We start from the raw sequence: 18,892 nt of genomic DNA on the forward strand, positions 1-18,892 counted from the left end.
GTGGAAAAAGTGAAGCGCTGTGAATACTTTCCGGATGCACTGTAGGTCAGCAGCACGTACACAAGGAAGCTTGTACTGAAGTTTTAACTTTGTGTGTGTTATCGGCCGCTTTTTCGTGACTTCACACTCATACCTGGAAGTAGACATTTGGCTATACGGTTTGAGTCCCATAAATTTGGTTTGGTGTTATTATGGGTCTACAATCAGTTTTTGGGATGCTCGAAGGAAAGAGGAAAATACGAGTACGGCGCTTTCTTGTTTTTTTCTTTTTACTTCATTTTTTATTTCTAAGTACTTATTAGAATTGATCCAATATGGCGGCACACGGATGCAGAGGCTCTTGACACTCTCACATTTGATTTTCGACTTTATCCACGCATACATCGGCCTTACAACACTACACCTGACAGGAGCCTGTGTACATTGATTACTGACATTGATACAACATCACCTACAAATTATCGGGTTGGGTAGGATGGGGAGAGTAAGGAAAGCTACTGCTGTGGCTATGTAACAATTATCACATCAACAAGCAGAATTGAATCCGTATCTCACCAACGCCAGATCTTTACCTCTGAAAGGGATGACCAGGAGGTACACCTCGCGGAACCAACGACTGTTGTATTTTAACCATCTCGGAGGTCTGATACTAGCATGTAGCTGGCCAATCGCTACATCGCTCCTTGCTCTGAAAGAAGAAGCCCTCCAATGTTGTTGTAAAATTGTATAATGACAATAACGATTAATTTATTACCGTATTTTCCGCACTATAAGGCGCACCGGGTTATAGGGCGCACCCCGAAAAAATAGTTTTTGGTCCTATTTTTGACATACATAAGACGCACCGGATTATAAGGCGCTACAATGGGAACGTCGACAAAACAGTCAGATAGTTCAGTCCAACTTATTACCCCCTTAACATTCCGAAAGTTTGCAAAGACGCAAAGACGTGTCGAGAACACGTGCGGATGCGGTGTCCGTACGATGTCACTCAAATGCATCGTTCCATCATTCGGAAGGTTAAAGTCTTGGGATTCAAGAAATGCCAACCAGTCCTTAGTATCTATTTTCTTTTTCGCTCGCAACTGTACTGTGCATATGACAATAAACACTTGGAATTGAGTTTAATTTAAAAATAGACACTCCATTCCATCCATTATCTGCACCGCTTATCACAGAAACATAGAATTCAGTCTGAAACAAGATACAGGGACAATATAAAACCCGGAGTAGCTCACCGAAGTCGTTGTGTTCATAATAATGTGCATCCAATGTCCTCTTATATCCGTGAGGGTAGTAAATCCAGGAGAATACAATATTTACAAATACAGAATAGAAAAAAATGCTTTCTCTCTACATGCTATACACATTCATCTTTTTCGGCCAATTGCAGGCTTTGTTTCGCCGTTTAAGCCAATGCCAGCCTGTAAATGATAAAAAGGATTCGCCCCTTGACCTCCGAATAACTTTAGCCAATAGTGATCGATTCAACTGATGATTGACACATCTTTTTCGACCAATTGCAGGCTTTGTTTGCCGTTCAAGCCAATGCCAGCCTGTAAATGATAAAAAGGATCCGCCCCTTGACCTCCGAATAACTTTAGCCAATAGTGATCGATTCAAATGATGATTGACACATTGGTTAGCCAATGAAACGCCGGTAAATAAATCCCAGCATACACCGCGTACTACTTGGCATTCGGGGGAAAATCTAGTCGGCAGCTGCAAGTTAGTTGGAAAACTTTGCAATTTTAAAATTGATCCATAAATAAGGCGCACTGTATTATAAGGCGCATGGTCAGCTTTTGAAAAAAATAAAGGCTTTTAGGTGCGCCTTATAGTGCGGAAAATGCGGTAATTCATATTGTTACCTGGTGAGTTGAGGCCAGAGCAAGAACCTCACTTGGAATGCCCCTATCTGTGATAGTGGACGCACGCCATAAAACACTGTTGAAAATCTTGCGCCATTTCCTGGCCGAAATGATCGCCAAAGAAAGCCAATTGTCCATGAAAGCCTGACCGAAAAGAGTGCACCCTTATCTGGTGAGTGGAGGGCGGATATACAGTGAAACTCTTTGCCAGTTTGCACAGTTCGCCAGCTAAAGCGAGTTCCAGAGATTGCTTTATTTGAACCCAAACCTGTACACCGCACTTTTTCAAGAACGTATGGGCCTTGTTTGTACATCAGTATTCTTCGTCGTAACTTAGCCCGGAACGTTTAACAACAGCCAAACTAGAGCTTTGATCGCAATATTTCGACTGTCAATCACCATAAAATTTACACCGAACCAGTATGGCCAGCACTGTTTGGGTTGCCTGGATGTTGCCACGTGATTAGGAAGGTTTAATATTCCGGGTTGCCTTATGTATGACAAAAATACTTTTTGTTGAGAGTGCGCCTTACAATCAGGTGCACCCTTTAGTGTGGAAAATAGGGTCAATCTAAACTGAAATCATGATGTTGTCGAAGGCTAGGTTCACACTACATGGCTTAATACTCAATTCCGATTTTTGGGTTAAATACAATGTTTTTGTGTGATAATTTACATTTGCAACTAAATGCGGCTTGTATGCGTAAACGCCACAAATGTCCCGCATGTGCAGAAGAGGACACCTGACGTCAAACGCAATGCACTCATGTTTGCGGAAGTACTCATGGATGTTAACAGCGGTGATTTGAATGTAAATATTGTCAACTATCACTAGAAGATACTAAAGCTTTAAGAATAAACTCAAGCAACATGTGAATACAGTTGTATGCAATGCGATGTTGGCTGTTCCTCGAGTTACAAAATAAACAAAAGTTCATATTCCATTAATATGTGAATTCACTAAAATCCATATTTTTGTCCACTGTGGTTGTTGATTACTCCGCTTCCTCACGCCTTGTTGTTGTCAAATTAGTCACGTCTGCTGCCTATCAATGAATTGCAGGTCGCATGAATGCGTTTTGACCGTTCATAAAGAAGTCGCATTCCAAAAGATCAGATACATATCAAGTTTTAAACACATTAAACTGTCCTGAAACGGGTGTGAAAATATTAAAATATTAAACATGTTGCAATTAGACGGACTTTAACAGATCAAGTACAGCTCACGTATGTGCAAAAAAATAAGATTTCCACACTTTATGAACTTATCTAAAGTTACATGATTGCTATTTTATAATGTAAATGAGCAATTTATGTATTTTTGTGATTTTGTTCCAGTGTCCTTCCCAGGCGCCTTCTACATGGGATGTTTTCCATTCCGGACACGCCAACTTCAGTTCTCTCATGGATTGACCTTTAACAGTAGATGGAGATGCGGCCTCGCCAAAAGGTAACATGTCAACACGGGTGCCGCTCCCTTTCGTGAACGGACTCGTCGACCATACAAAAAGGTCTTCAGATTTCAGTTCATGCAACCAAAACCGAAAAAATGCAGTAGAAATACAATAAAGGTTGAACACACAGAGCTGTTCTTATGTTTTCCGAGATGAAACGCTCCCAAAGGCATTCAACCAGGAAATGTGATTTCCATACAGGGAACATCAAATGGGTTAAAAAAATGTATCATCCCGACTTGGCCTTGATCGATCAATACATTCACTAGCTTTCAGCCAGTAAATGTATTGATCACAGTCTAGAAACGTTATCAAGTATTGTTAGCTCATTCACTGGCAGCCTTCCTAAATGCAAAATGTAAATCTTAGCCATCTTGGCCGTTTATAGTATGTAAAATTTCAACTTTGCATCGAGGCATAACAATGTTTTGACTTCTCTCTCCTTGAAAAGACTGTGATAAGAAAATATTGACACTACTTGTTTGCTACCCATATTTCAGTATATAATCCTTGTTGTGTAGATTACTTTAGAAAAGTAATGGTTATAGTTACTCACTACTTATTCCACAAAGTAAGTGAGTTTGTAACTGAATTACTCAATAGTAAAAGTAACTAGATAACAAGGAAGGTAACTGTTTCCCTTAATCTAAAAAGAAGTTCTTTGAAATTGTTTAAAGTTTCGTAATCAAATGATGGGAATTCCGTCTTTTTTTTTTTTTTTAGAAAACCGGCTTTTTGGCCATTTTGTGTTCCAAGGGGCTCTTTAGGTTATTTTGGTTGCTTTATTCCTACATTATCAGTTGTTATGCAACATTATGCATGAAATGACCTAAAAAAAAAAGACAAAAATGAAAAAAAATGGAAAAAAAACAACAACTGAAGTAAAAAAACAATAACTAAAGTAAAAAATGGGCATAAGAAGAAAAATAATAAACTTTTCATTCATGTATAAACACATTAACACTGAAATATTTTAATAGGGAATATAATTAAACATTCATAAAGCTACAAAAAAGGTAAAATACAAAACAATTTTAAACTTTTTTGGCGTATCACACCACTTTTGACTGTCAGTATCAGTAACGGCATTGCAATGATGGGAAAAATGAATGAATTAGATAGATTACCCCATTACAGAAAAAAAATATATCTGTTACATTACGCCATTATTCCCAACACTCCGCAAAATTATGATTAACTATGAGTTAAATCAGCTGATAGCAATTCTAATACCAATCGAAAGTGTTCTTCTACGTACAATTAGTTGACATTAAACAGAGGTGTGGCCTTCCCGTTTTTTTTGCATTGAAGACAATCCCACCTTGATTGTGTTTGGTTTTTGTACCAAAAAAAATCTGGTTGTTACCGTTTATACTCGAATATAAGCCTAAATCACATACAGACCACAACCCTGAAACAGCTCTAAAATAGCCACGCACTGTCCCTAAATTATTCATGGTGCCATCTGTTGGAGACTTGCAATAACATCATGTTTTGTGTGCCCTTTTTTTATGGCTATAACATTGTTTAAGACAAGTGTTTTCAACAACTTTGCCAAAAATTGATGAATTAATTAATTATTTATTTGTGTGTACTGTGCCGTGGGAAATTATCAAATGTGTGTGCCTGTGCGGTCTAGCGAGAGCTATGATTCATTTGGATTTACTTTTATTGAAGATGCAATGACACAGACTGGTGGTGTATTGTGGGATTTTTTTCTCAATGAAAGAAAAGTACCTAACCTCAAAAAAGTTTGAAAATCACTGGTCTAAAAAGCTCTTTTGTCTTAAAAATGGAAACTATAAAAAATCTTAAATTACATTATTCTTTCTGAAGTAGGATTTTCAATGTTTTGTAGCTCTGTTATATGAAGGAAATAGAAAATTATTTTGTATTGTTCAATGTTTTCACAAAACCTATAAAATAGAAAATTTCTGCTTAGAATTTACCACAGTTGCCCATGGCGCCCAATTGGCACCGCCCTTTATGCGCCAGCTGCAGCTTGTTGACTGATTGGCTTCCCCCCCATTTAAGCTCAGTGCTCTCACTCACCCTTTGTCAGTCTGTCAACGAACCTCTGCACCCGCAAGACGTTTGTTTTGACTCTGTCCGGTATCCTATTTGTGTATCCTGTCCGGTATCGATCCCCTCTGTTTCGTCCTGTTTTGATATTGGTCTCCGGTCTCCAGTTTCTGGTATCGTTCCCGTCTTTCTCATCCTGTCTGTTATCCGTCTCCAGTCTCCTATATATATTATCAATCCTGTCAGTCCCGTTCTGTCTGGTATCAACACAATCTGTCCGGTATCGGCTCTTGTAACTGGTATCGATCTCGTTTGTCTCTGGCTTTCGTTTTTTCCACGCCAGACTGCTGTCTTTCTTCTTCTGCCCAGGGATCGCCGAATCACTGGCGTTTGTGTTAATGTGCATGACTTCCCTTTTCCCGTAAAATAAAGCTTGTGTGAGATAGGTTAGTGTTGCGGTTCTTGACAGCAGTGCTCCTAAAGTTTTATATATATATATATATATATATATATATATATATGATCTCATGGATGAAAGACACATTTTAATGCACAAGTTCATCTCGTTGGTTTGTGTATGTTTACAACTTAAACCGCAATATTATTTACACACAGGCAGAAAAGGTTCGGGGCAACTATCGCAATATTTCAGTTGATGTTCAAAGATTACATGATGTATGATTTTTTTTCTTTATCAATTACATTTCAGAGAATAAATAACTTTTTTCTAATATTTATTCATTTTTTAAAACGGTCCTGTAATGTATAATAAATGTATTTATCTATTTCTTTGTCTATGAAGTCGTTCAGGTCATTCTCAAGCAGATAAATGCATCCCAAATATACGGCAGTCTGAGAGTGTTAAGAAGCTTATCTAGGATTTGGACACATCACGCGCTGAAGGTCGATATAACCCGGCTGCAGATTGGAACATCGCAAGGCGACCCAAAATCAGTGTCAACGAAAAATAAAAGTGGAGACAAACTGCTCATTTATCAGAGCAAGTCAACTGCCACAATGGGCAGTCATTTTGGTCATTATATCACAATATCAGGCAAGATTGTGCTGGTTATTACAAAAACTCACTGTATTTGAGGGCAATTAGTGTAGAGGGGCCTGACGAAAATAGCAAAAAATATATCTTATGCCATTATCACAACTTTTTGTGATTGTACTCCATATTTAAAGCCCAAATGTGCAACATTTGACCACTACATGGCACTTGGTGTCTGGGATGAGCGAGGGCCATTGGTACAGGCCAAAGCTTGGCTGCGGGATGCCGGACAAACATGGCGCAGACTTAAGTGAGGATTCCATGGTGTCAAAGAAATACAAATTTGCGACTATGTTTTTTTATAAAACATTAATAATGGTATGGTAGTCTATGTATGCTTGCCTTTATACAAATCAATGTTTTTATTTTATTTTTACTGAATGAAAGTGTTTTTGTACCACAAAGAGGCACTACATATTGCACACTGCCCTTTTAACTTGTTTTTCCTGTTCACTAAGAAAAGTAATAATTAAAATGAGCTAATTTGTTCTGTACTGTATGTCCAGGGTTGGGTAGGGTTACTTTAACTGGATTACTTTCAACTACTTTTGGATTACTCCAATACCAAATATGCTAATAAAAGACAAAATAAACTAAATATGAATAAAATTATGACTCACAACACATGGTAAACTTTCTCTCCTGGCTTTGATCTCTTTTATCTCCGGCAAAACTGACATAAAATGCGACAGAAACAAAATTAAGATAAATCCAAACAGCTTGCCAACATCATTTTTGCCGTTCCATGTATTCCGTTACTCCCCAAGCCTGCACAAAATTTTGTAATTTTATTCATATTTAGTTTATTTTGTCTTTTATTAGCATATTTGGTATTGGAGTAATCCAAAAGTAATTGAAAGTAATCCAGTTAAAGTAACCCTACCCAACCCTGTGTATGTCACATAGCAGAACACGTCCCAGTTTTGTGTAACATTTTAGGATAGATAATGTAACTATTGTTATGAGGCCAAAAAGATGTCATAGGATGCAAGTTCATTATTTTAACAACTATTGCACACTGATGTTTCTTGTTATGACTATTACATCATTTTCGCCATCAGCCATTTAATTTTGTGTTATTTGATATTCCACACCTTTTTTTGTAACCCAGCATATTTTGAGTGTCTGCAAAAGCTTAACTTATCATTAGCAGTGCAGAAAGGGTTTAATCACATTCTCAGCTGAATAACGACGCATATGACCAACGTGATTGGGTGTGCTTTTTCGTTTTTTGCCGTTTTTTGCGTTTCGGCTCATATGCGCATATTCGGCTGTGTCACCAGTCGCGAACTGTAAGCAGCACTTGGGAAGTGGGCGCAACTAATAGGCTTTTCTATTTGTTTGTAAACATCGCAATGTATTAGGTGGGCAGTTCTTAGCCTGGAGGTAAAGGAATACTTGCGCTGGTCAGAAGACAGTGGAAAAGAATGCTGTCATAGCAGCTAGTTGGTGTTCAAGTCGTGTTTTTGAGTGTCAGAATCGTATAAAAACCATTTGTGATCGTAAATTGAATTTTTACAGGATCCCAGTATACACTCCTAATCAAAGAAAATTATATTTTTTTTCCCCACCTATGTAAAGACCAGACCTAGGCCCTTGAAAGACATGTTCGCAGATTCGTTTTTTTGGGGGGGGGCAGGTGCTTTATATGTTTGGTTCAGTCACCTTCAACATTTTTAATGGCGAAAACTGTAACCACGCACTGTGTACTTGGCCAAATGTTTTTTTAGACGGTTGAACAGCCAAGAGTAAAAAGTTAAAAGAAATCTGTACTTAGGGGCAAAAATGGAGAAAGAAGCAACCTCTGTAATGTAATAAGTCAAGAAAAGTGTGATAGTGAATGATGGGGAGTCAAAAAGAGACAAGTCAAGGCACAAGCAAAGCGCTTGAAGGCTTTCTGGATGAAAAGCATCAATAATCCTCGTCCTTCTTTTTTTGCTTGCCTCCGTCTCGCCATCCTTCATCCTCTGGATGTTTTTTTTCATGCAGACTCCCCGGCTTGGGAGGATTTGATCGCTCCGGCGCCGCCCCAAGGGACTTATTCCGCTTTCAAATCATTGATGCTGATTACCCCCGGCCCTGTCATATTGATTTCTGAGATTTATTGTGGCTCAGCTGCCCGCGCAAAAAGGTCCCCGATCTCGGTGTCCCCAAGCTGGTGTCAATTTGTTAAGAGCTTGCCTTGTCTTGACAAGGGAGGGATGCCTAAAGTCTGTATTGGCGCACATACACACTCCTTAAAAAGCGTCTCCAACAAATCATGCACTTTAGGTGTTTCCTCAAAAGGGTCCATTATTTGATGTTTGAAAGCAACAGGGAGTGTTAGAACTTGTCTAATAACTTCTGCTCCCATACTTGCAGGACTCTCAGTGGTGCTATAAATCAACTATAATCCCTCGATCCGTAAAGCGAAGCAATCTGGATCAAAAGAAATCGCTTGTGCGCAGTGATGCGCAGTCAGGAGAACAGTGTTGTGTTCGAGTGTTACAAAGAAACACAGTTCCTGGAACCTGATTTTTTTTTCTGTAGTTTGCATTATAATGTGTTGTCAATTATTTTCAACTGAGCACCAGGTTCTCCGGGTCCGACAGTACCTGACGCCACCACTGTCAAACTTAGTACGTTCATCATGGAAATATGCAGTGTTATTTTTTTCATTTAATATTGGGATTCATTATTTTAGGTTCCCTTAAAGAGTTAGATATTGCCCCTATTAATAAATGCCCAAATAAATTCAAAGTGGGCGGATTGTGCAAGCAAGGAAGAGGGACGAGGTATGTGCAGGGCCGCACGACACAATATGCCCGTCATTTCCCCATTGTGAAAGGCTTGCTTGCTTCGGAGCCGTCTGACGTTTCACTGTTAAACCAACTCAATATACATATTTCTGGTTCCCTTTATGTTTAATGGCTATTGGCACAATCACTTTGGTTGATTACAGCCGACTAGCCAATCATAGTTTGTTGAAACCAGTAATGTTTCTGATTGCCAGCTAGCTGGCGTTGAGATGCCAACTTGGAATCAGATTCGCTAAACTAACTGTTTTCCCAAAGACTGATTTTAAGGGTCACGACATTCAGGATTTTTTGTGAAAGCCTCCGGGCAGATTTCTGAGCCTAGCAACAACTAATGGCTGAAATGTGATTGGTTAAATACCTAAATATGAAAGCACATATCAAAGCAGCCCAGCCAGGTAAAAGCATTGGAAGGATGCTGACAATTTTGAAATGTATAAGAATTGATGGACAAAATATAGTTAACACATGAATTAGATATTTTTATTTATTAATATTTTTAAGACCGCAAGAAAGGCCTTGCTGGCCCTCATGCCTCACTACTGCTCTGCAACTAAAATAAGATCACGAATTTCAATCTCTTCTCATATTTAACAATTCCTCTTTCCCTTACAAAGGAGCATACATTCCTCAGTCTGCTGCATATGAATATTCAGTAAGGTGGCATGTTCAGATCTACCCACAAAATACAACTTAATACAGTTACGTTGGTGCCGTTTCTGTCAGAACCCGAACAGACGGTGGACCCAGATGCATAACGGTTTCACACAAGGTTTATTTTACGGGAACGGGGCAGTTATGCGTGGGAAAACAAATGCCAGCGATCCGTCGATCGCTGGGCAGAAGAGATCGAAACCGGACAGGACAGACGGGATCAATACCAGATACAGGATACACGAGCAGATACCCGAAAGGACGGGACAGACGGGATCGATACCGGGTACTGGATACAACAGAAAGATACCGGTCAGGACGGGACAGATGGGATCAATACCGGATACTGGTTATACGAGCAGGACACAGGACAGGACATACAGAATCGATACCGGATACTGGAGCAAGATACCGGACAGGACGGGACAGACGGGATCAATACTGGATACTGGAGCAAGATATCGGTCATGACGATACAGGCGGGGTCGATACTGGTTACTGGAGACTCGAGCAAGATACCGGACAGGACGAGACAGGCGGGATCAATACCGAATACTGGATACACGAGCAGGATACCGTGACAGGGTCAAAATACAACTCTTGCAATTGCAGAGGTTCGTTGATAAACTGACAAGGAGTAAATTAGAACACTGAGTTAAAATAATAGAGAAGCCAATCAGGCAAAAAGTAGCAGCTGGCGCCCGTTTGGCGCCAGCTTGAGGGCAATGGGCAACCGTGACAGAACCCCTCCCCTAAAGGGACGGCTCCAGAAGTCCCAAAAAAATCAACTATACAGTGCTCTTCAGAATGGACCAATGCCCCAGAAGAAGGTAGCCCCACATCAACATCCCGAGGCCGGACCAGGAAGAGGCCAAGCAGGCAGGCAGGCATCGCAGGCTAGCAGACAGGTGTCGTGTAAGGCAGACCGACGCGCGTCGTGTCATGTGAGCTGCTAGACGTGTCGGGCAGGCAGACGGACGAGGCGGCCAGGCAGAGGCGCGAGTCAGGCAGGCAGACGGGCGAGTCAGGCCAGCAGACAGGTGATTCACGCAGACAAACAGACGAGTCAGACAGGCGGACGGACGAGTCTTTGATTCAATTGGTCAATAAATTGTTTTTTAGAATAATTTATTTATCGCCAGTATTCGCTACAGAATTATATCCTGAGCTGGACCAATACTATTTCTCTTATGGTTTGAAAGTCCTTCTTTTAGATGATATGTTGAAAACGTTAAATATTTTACTTTTTTTGAGTGAAGGTTACCATACTCAATCGGCAGCGAATAGTAAGAATGACCAATAAGCTAATTTAATTATAACTCTGGCTATGCCTCACCAGACACAAACTAACCATACATCACTTCTGGTGCGGCCCCGAATTTGCGTTTTAGACGGTGATGTTTTCAACGTCACATCACGCGTACTTGCCTTTGGGGGAAAACTCAAGTTATTTTAATTTATGGAGTTTGAATATGGGAGGTGTCAGTTGAAAAGATGTTTATTTGCTTTGATGGAAGTAAGACCGCCAGTGTTAATTCATAATTCAACAGCAAGTTAAATGATGAGTCGGTTGGTTGGAACCCTTGAAGACTAGGGTTGTAGGGGAACCATTTCCTGTGTCTTGGGAAAGTACAGCCTGGTGACACCAATCCCTCACCAGGTCAACAAATGTTTCCACCCAGTCTCGAAACGGGGACCTTTCATGTATTCGGCAAATATGTTAAACACTGCACTATGGAGTACATGGAGGTAATCTAAATCATATGGAATATTGGACTACTCCATTGAAAGATGAAATGATTTGTTAGGATTTTATTTTAATCAATGAAGAATAACAATAGAGCAATTAGGCGATGTCACATAAAATATAATTTATAGGGCTTTTTCTACTTTAGAGTTTTTTTTTCTTTTTACTGATTTATGCGGTGTGCAAATTGAAAATAAGGTTTTATCTGAACAAATCCTTAATGAAGCAGATAATACTGTCCTAAATAAAACAAATGGTCCAACCGATTGTCAAAGAAGTCCTCAGCTAGTTTGATCGATGATTATTGTCCGACCCCCGCTTCAAGTTTATGCCTGTTTGTGTGACTGAAAGCCAAACTTTTAGCACCTCTCCCTACCTGGCATGCTGGTGCATCTTACCTGCCAGGAAAAGATCAGGAGCTAAATATGAAATAGGCAGACAGGAAGTGCGGTGCATTATGGGGTTTAGGACATTGCCAGGTCTCATTTGTCTGGTGGTCATTTGTTACTGGGGCAAATCAACACATGGAAAAAAAATCATCCCACAGAGAGGAAAAATCTGCAACTAAAAATGTAAAGATATTACTGCTCCTGAACAAAAACCTGTAAAGATGTTGTCACCATGGCAACAGAGCCAAAAGGGCTTGTTTATTACACAGCTGATTTTCTGGTTTGACGCTCTTCAATTTTAGTTTTTAAGAGTTGCTGTAGTAAAATTATTATATTTTTCTAACTGCTATGGTTTTTAGAGGGTATTGTATTGAACTATTTTCATGTTCTGGATTTATTTTCAAATTTTGTGGCATAGAAGATATAGTGACATGTTGTCATTGTTCGAAATTCCGTTACATTGTTGCCTTTTTTTCCCTGATACAGCTGTAATAGAAATATTTCTATTTTGATACTGTTAATCTTTGAGCTGTAGTTGTTTACTAAAAAAAACATTTTAAGTACCTAAAATTGTTGTGCTGTGTTCATCAGGGGTTCCATTGTTCAATAATGAAGACATTTTCATGCAATTGTTCGATACTACCATGTATTTACTTGGATTGGATCAATACTAAAATTCCCAGTATCGCCAAATCCTAGTAGCAAAGTTCTCAAATAGGACATGGGCATGCTGCGTTTAAGGTCCTTTGAAAAGCGAGAGATTTTAGCTACCTCTGTGGTCCCATCCATCACCATTGTGGATGACGTTGCCCGTAGCAGCAGGGCACCATGCTTGGCGCTACCGGCAAGCTGCAACTTCACAGATGGTTTGACCGCTAGCTATGAATATGCTGACATGAATATACAAGAGGAGGATGAGGAGGAGGGAAGCCTGAGGGAAATGTCGGACAGCTGCTGGAACAAGCAGACAACGAGAAACATTATGGCTAAAGCTGTATGCTGGTTGCTATATTAGGTTCTTGCGCTACCTACCGACCGGCCAGCTGCCATGTATCTGGGATCAAAGTCTATCAAAATAAGCACGGACTAGAAATTCAAACATTTATCTGGATTTTCATAATTCAAAAGTTGTGAATTTTGAATAAATGCTCTATCTGGCCGCTAGAGGGCAGTGTATAGCATGGTGACTGGGTTCAGGTGTAAAACAACCCCCCATTGTTTGTGAATCAATGTGTTGTGTTTAGAAATGATCCGTTTTCATCCATGATCATAATATGTAGAGTAGGTTACTAATGTAGGCTGAATGATAAAGCATAATACTGAAAGACAAAGTTGTACATTTGGAGTTGACATTCTCTTACTGATGTCTGGATCTGGCCACAGAGCCAAGCTGAGTTTAATATCCCTGCCATAACCCTAACCCTCAACCCCTAATCGGAAACTCTTACTCTAAACCCTAACCCTCTAAACATAACCCTGTAACCCTTGCACCAAACCCCTAACCCTCAAGAAAAAAAAACACAAACTTATTTCTTCAGAGATAAAATGTGTTTAAGTACAGTAGAATATAAGGACTTTATTTTCTGTTGTAGCTATCAAGCATCTTAAGCAAATAATCGGTATTATATTTTGGTTGTCACATCAGACCGTCTGAAACTAATGGCAACTTGTGACACTCGGACAGTCAATGCTTGGAACAGTCAAAGCACACCACAATGCAATTTTTGGAAAACTATTGGACATTCTCGCATAGGGTTTGTCTTACTTTTGTTGTTATACTGCTGGAACAGTAAACTGAATCAGTAGCAGGCCAACATAATGGAATGTTGATCAATATCAATTACTGTGAATTGTTACCTGGGCAGTCAAATAAGTGGTAACGATGCAGGAGTGCAACATCTTCGTTATCAGACGACGACAAAACAAGAAAGAAGCGGCAGAAGTTGACTCACTTTACAACGTTACACTCGCGGATTTAAAGGGCGCGTTCGCTGCCAAGTAAGAAGCATTTTACAGATTTACTTTGAACTCATTCATTGCCAGAAGGGACTAAATACAGTAATGCCAATTTCTGCCATTTTAAATCAATTTTGAAGGCTTACAGAAAATTTAGCTCTGTAGCTACATAGGCATAGGACATATCAAAAGGAAGCTTGAACCCTCATCTTTTATTAGAAAATAATATGCTTTTAGCTTTCATCATTCTGTGGTAAACAACAGTTGAACTTTGCTAAGTTTCTTGAAAATACTGGTTTCCAAGAAAACTTCTGAGAAAAACAGCAAAGAATGTAAAATGATGCATTTCAAGCAGAACTTTCACTTCTGTCCTTTTGTTGCAATTGTGTTTTCCATAAACACAAGGGCACTTTGCTTGCAAAACAACATTTCATTGCAAGAACATTGAACTTATGCATGAACGATGCATGGACCTTTCAGAGTGCTTAGTTTCTGTGAAGTGATCACATGATTTTTGGTCACCAAGGCGACTGTGGACATGCACAATACATCATCCCTCTTTGCCCTGACAACTGTCATAATTTTGGAAAAAAATAAAGCATTGAAACATTAACTCTCTGTACTTATAGCTTTGCTTTTCAAACTACACTGCTGCATGTCTTGCCATATGGGCCGCCTTATATACTAAATACCTAGGCTTTTGGGATACAGCACTGTATGGACACATATCTGATCAATGTCATTCCTACCATCTAGTGGTGATTTATCATACTTGAATCATTCCTTGAGGCTTGATACTGACTAATTAGAAGAGAAGGGAAAAATGCTTCTAAAAACCTATTAATACGTTTTGGCACTGAATAAGTTAACATATTTAAATAAAGAATTAGCAACCGTGACACACATTCAAAACGGCACCAAAATCATATAAAAAGATATAAATAGAAGAGGCGGATTGATTCTGGAAAAGCTGCTGACCTAATGGTTCGGAAAAACAAATAAACAGTCATGCGGTGAGAAGGAGACATAAAAATGAATGAGTTCCTCGCAGGGGTCACTTTATGTCTGTTGGTGCATCATTTTCTGTGTGTTTCACTTAATGAACACTTTGGATTTGAGGCAGAAGGCCTCATTCTTTTTCTTGAATTTGGCTTTACAGTAGGAGTGGGGAAACTATGACCTGCGGGCCGTATGGGGCCCGCCAAAGAAAGATGTTTAAAAATATATGGATAGTAGGGCTGCTACTAACATTTATTTTATCAATACATGAATCAGTTGATTAATTTTCTGGAGAATTCGATGAATTAGAATTATAAAACACATTCTTAATTTTTCTCCTCTTTATCAACAACCAATCAACTTTAACTTTATTTTAATACATGCTATACATACGACATAAGCAGGGATGATATGACTTCCTCTTCCCCACGTGCAAACATGCAATGAATAAAGCAAAATACAAATATCATATTGCAGCAAAGTCATGTAGGTTTTAGATCAGGGGATGGTGTCATAATAGTGTGTGGTTCGCAATAATCTGTGGTCTGTGCATCTATCTATCTATCTATCTATCTATCTATCTATCTATCTATCTATCTATCTATCTATCTATCTATCTATCTATCTATCTATCTATCTATCTATCTATCTATCTATCTATCCATTGAGTTTGGAAGAGTGTGTGATAGGCATAAGTTATGTGTGAATGTTGGAAGAGTAAGGTGATTAAGTGTTCACGTGATGAAGTGGGCATGGCGTTGGAGATAAGGATGAATGGACAGGTGCTGGAAGAAGTTTAAAGCGTTAGGTACTTAGGTTGTGATGTGGCTGCAGTTGGTGGAGTGCGAGGAATTGCACAGAGAGAATCAAGGTTTTGGGTGCTCTGAGGAGAGTGATGAGTAACAAGAGTATGAGTATGGATGTCAAGAGAGGACTATATAAGAGTGTGATTGTGCCGACTGTGTTTGATGGTGCAGATACGTGGAGCCTGATTGCAGATTTGAGAAAGAAATTAAATGTTTTCGAGATGACCTGTTTGAAGAGTATGTTAGGAGTGACAAGATTGAATAGATTGAGAAATGAAATTGTGAAAGACAGAACTGGAGTAGTAGCTGAACTGAGCAAGCGTGTGGATGAGAGAGTACTTGGTTGGTTCGGACACATCGAAAGGATGGATAAGGAGCGAATGTTGATGAGGATCTACAGAGCAGAAGTCAATGGAAGGAGACCAAGAGGAAGGCCACGATTGACGTGGATGGATGGTGTTATGATTGCACTGCATGAAAGAGGTCTAAATGTAGTAGTAGCCAGAGCTCTTGTTGGTGATAGGAATAAGCTGAGAGATGTTGTGAAAGGACAGTGGGATGTTTGGACGTGTTCTAAGAGATGTGTCCCGTTTCATCTGGAAGGTGGAAAGCATAGCCAACTTGGGTGCTCAGGTACTTAACTTCTTTGGGTGTTAGGGGATTTGGGTTGGCCATGGTCACAGTTTTTGGGGGTGTTTTTTGCTAGTTTTTTCTTTTCTTTGTTTTTGTGTATGTGTTTGTCTTCCTGTCGGCCACCCCTGTCGAGGCATATGACCAGTGTAGATAGATAGATGAGTGTATATGCATGGGTATGACAGTGTCTGTAGGAGAGTCTATTTGTGCATGTGTGATAGTATGATGTTACTTGAGAAAACAAGTACGGTTTACTTATCAAACTGCCTCTCATATTTACTTTAAGTGTGCGACAGCTTTATCTGCATGTGGGATGAAATAAAGTACTAACTCCCCCCACCTGAACGAAAAAAAAAAAAAAAAAAATCCAAGCACCCATAACAAACTAAGCCAAAATATGATTATCAGCGACCTTGAGACTTTCAAAATCAACAATAGAGGGAAAGCTTATGTGGCTATTGGGAACTAATTCGCCTTAGTGGAAAGAAGGAAAAAAATAAATGCAAAAGTGTGATTCATCACAATACTCAAGGAGGAGGTAGCAAACTGTAGCATAGTAGTCTTAAACTCAATTGACTTGGGGTGTGCTGAGGACTGGGTGAAGTTGGGCCGAATAGGGTTTTCCAATAAAAGGAAGCTTTGATAAAACATTGCACCGTTTATTTTATTATATTATTATTATTATTTTCACTATTCATAATAACGATAACATGTAAAAGAATAATAAAAAACAAGTATTGAGAATTAATAGAAAAATGAAGCCATGTTTTAAGTGAACTGCATTTACATGGTAGGTAAATTATGTATTATTTGACCACTAGATTGCGCTGTGTTGAGTTGTGCATCCGACAACAAGGGCTAAAAAGTACAAGCAAGACTACAAATTATGGGACTCAAAGTGACAAAACCGATCAAATGTCTATTGTCATATTTTGCAAAGAAAAAGTAAAATGGGTGAAAATGGGAAAAATATTGAAAAAAAGAAAGGACAAGAAAAATGAAAATAGAATAGAAATGAAAAGAGAAGGAAAAGGGGAAAAGAAAAGATGAGCAAGGGGGAAACAACCACACAATATTAAGGAACAGAGGTATAATGTCATGATTGCTGATTCGGGGCACCTGCGAATGCCCCGTTGGCGCCAACAGCCCTGAGCGCTGATTGGCTCATTGACTCTTTTTAAACCCCCGGCTTCCAAGAAGAAGCCGTCAGACCGTCCTGTGAACCTACGCTTTTGCTAGGCAAGCGCCGTACCCTCCGACAATCTCCTGCTCTGTTTTCGCTTGCATGTTACCTGTTGCCGACCTGTTTCTGGACCCATTTCTGCCATGCTCTTTCTTCCCGGCCATCGACCTGTTTTGCCCTGTTTTCTGCCTGATACTCGTTGCCGACCTTTTTTCTTGACTCGATTACCGCCCTTGCTCCCCTGTCCCGGCTACGGACCAGCTTTCCTGCCACCCACGACTATCCTCGCTCGACGCGGAAGTGCCACTTCCGCGTTCCTGCCGTCAGCCACCCGTGTCCGACGATCATCGGATCGTGGAAGCAATCACTGCTCTCTTTTTCAATAAAACTGAGTTTAACGAATGCTATTTGGTCCTGTCTCCGTTTCTGGCTTGTGACATATAAGAGAGAAAAGGAATGAAAAATGACATAAAAAAGAAAGATAAAGAAAGAAAAGACAAAAAAAGGAATAGAAAAAAGCAACAAAAAAGAAAAGAAAAGGAAACAAAGAACAACTGAAAAGAAGAAAATAATGATAACAAAAAAGAGAAAAAAAAAGGAATCCATAAGTAGTCCATAGCAGCAGGATGGCCGACAAAGATGTCAGCTCTCTCTCGAGTCTAGATGAACTTCATGTTAAGTCAAATAAATGCAAATTTTATCAACCTACATTCATTTCTTAAAAAGCACGTTTGTATCACAGTTCATGCATTTTGTTTTTGTTTTTTAATCAAAATATTTTTCTGTGAAAGTTTTTTACCCCTAGGAGGCGCTAAACAATACACATTGTCCCTTTAAATCGTCACCCAGACTGCAATTGGCCTCCAGGCTGCGAGTGTGAAACCTCTGATGTAACATAAGAACGTAGCGAAAAAAATGCATGAAAGGTTCAAAACTTGGAGGAGCACCAAGCTGACAAAGCACTGGAAGAAACCCTGAATATGAAGCGACAAAGTACTACTTTGTTATGAGCCAGGACTGACTAAATAACACAATTGTTCCACTTTACATAGTTCCTTGAGGACAAAAGAATATTTTTACATACTATTTAACATAACAAGCAGTTTGTACAGTCTAAAAATACTTTGGTATAAAAATAGCCAGAATTGGGTCAACGATGGATGGATGCACTTCTTGGACGGATACTTATGCTGTTCATAAAAAAGGTGACGTAACTAATGCTTCATTTTTTATGGATCACAATCTCATTCAATTTTAAAAGAACCTGTGTGTACTATGTTACCACTAAAATGAATGATATAGAGCACAAGTAATAATATAAACTAGATT

General features: G+C 39.4%; 1 protein-coding gene across 2 annotated transcripts in view; it reads right to left on the reverse strand.

Annotated features, from left to right (window-relative positions):
* The window catches only part of sgcd (sarcoglycan, delta (dystrophin-associated glycoprotein)), a 317,590-nt gene that overhangs the window by 207,788 nt on the left and 90,910 nt on the right, over positions 1-18,892 (reverse strand). Inside the window, exon 1 of one of the 2 annotated variants that reach the window (XM_088321492.1) lies at positions 573-632. The exons of the other annotated variant lie outside the window; for it this stretch is intronic. The gene's annotated coding sequence lies outside the window, so the exon portion shown is untranslated. Of the gene's footprint in view, positions 1-572; positions 633-18,892 lie in introns of those variants that run through there. 2 annotated transcript variants of the gene reach the window in all.

The sequence above is a fragment of the Urocampus carinirostris genome, chromosome 17 (genome assembly GCF_059441175.1).
Source record: "Urocampus carinirostris isolate Australia breed hairy pipefish chromosome 17, RoL_Ucar_1.0, whole genome shotgun sequence".
NCBI lineage: Eukaryota > Metazoa > Chordata > Actinopteri > Syngnathiformes > Syngnathidae > Urocampus > Urocampus carinirostris.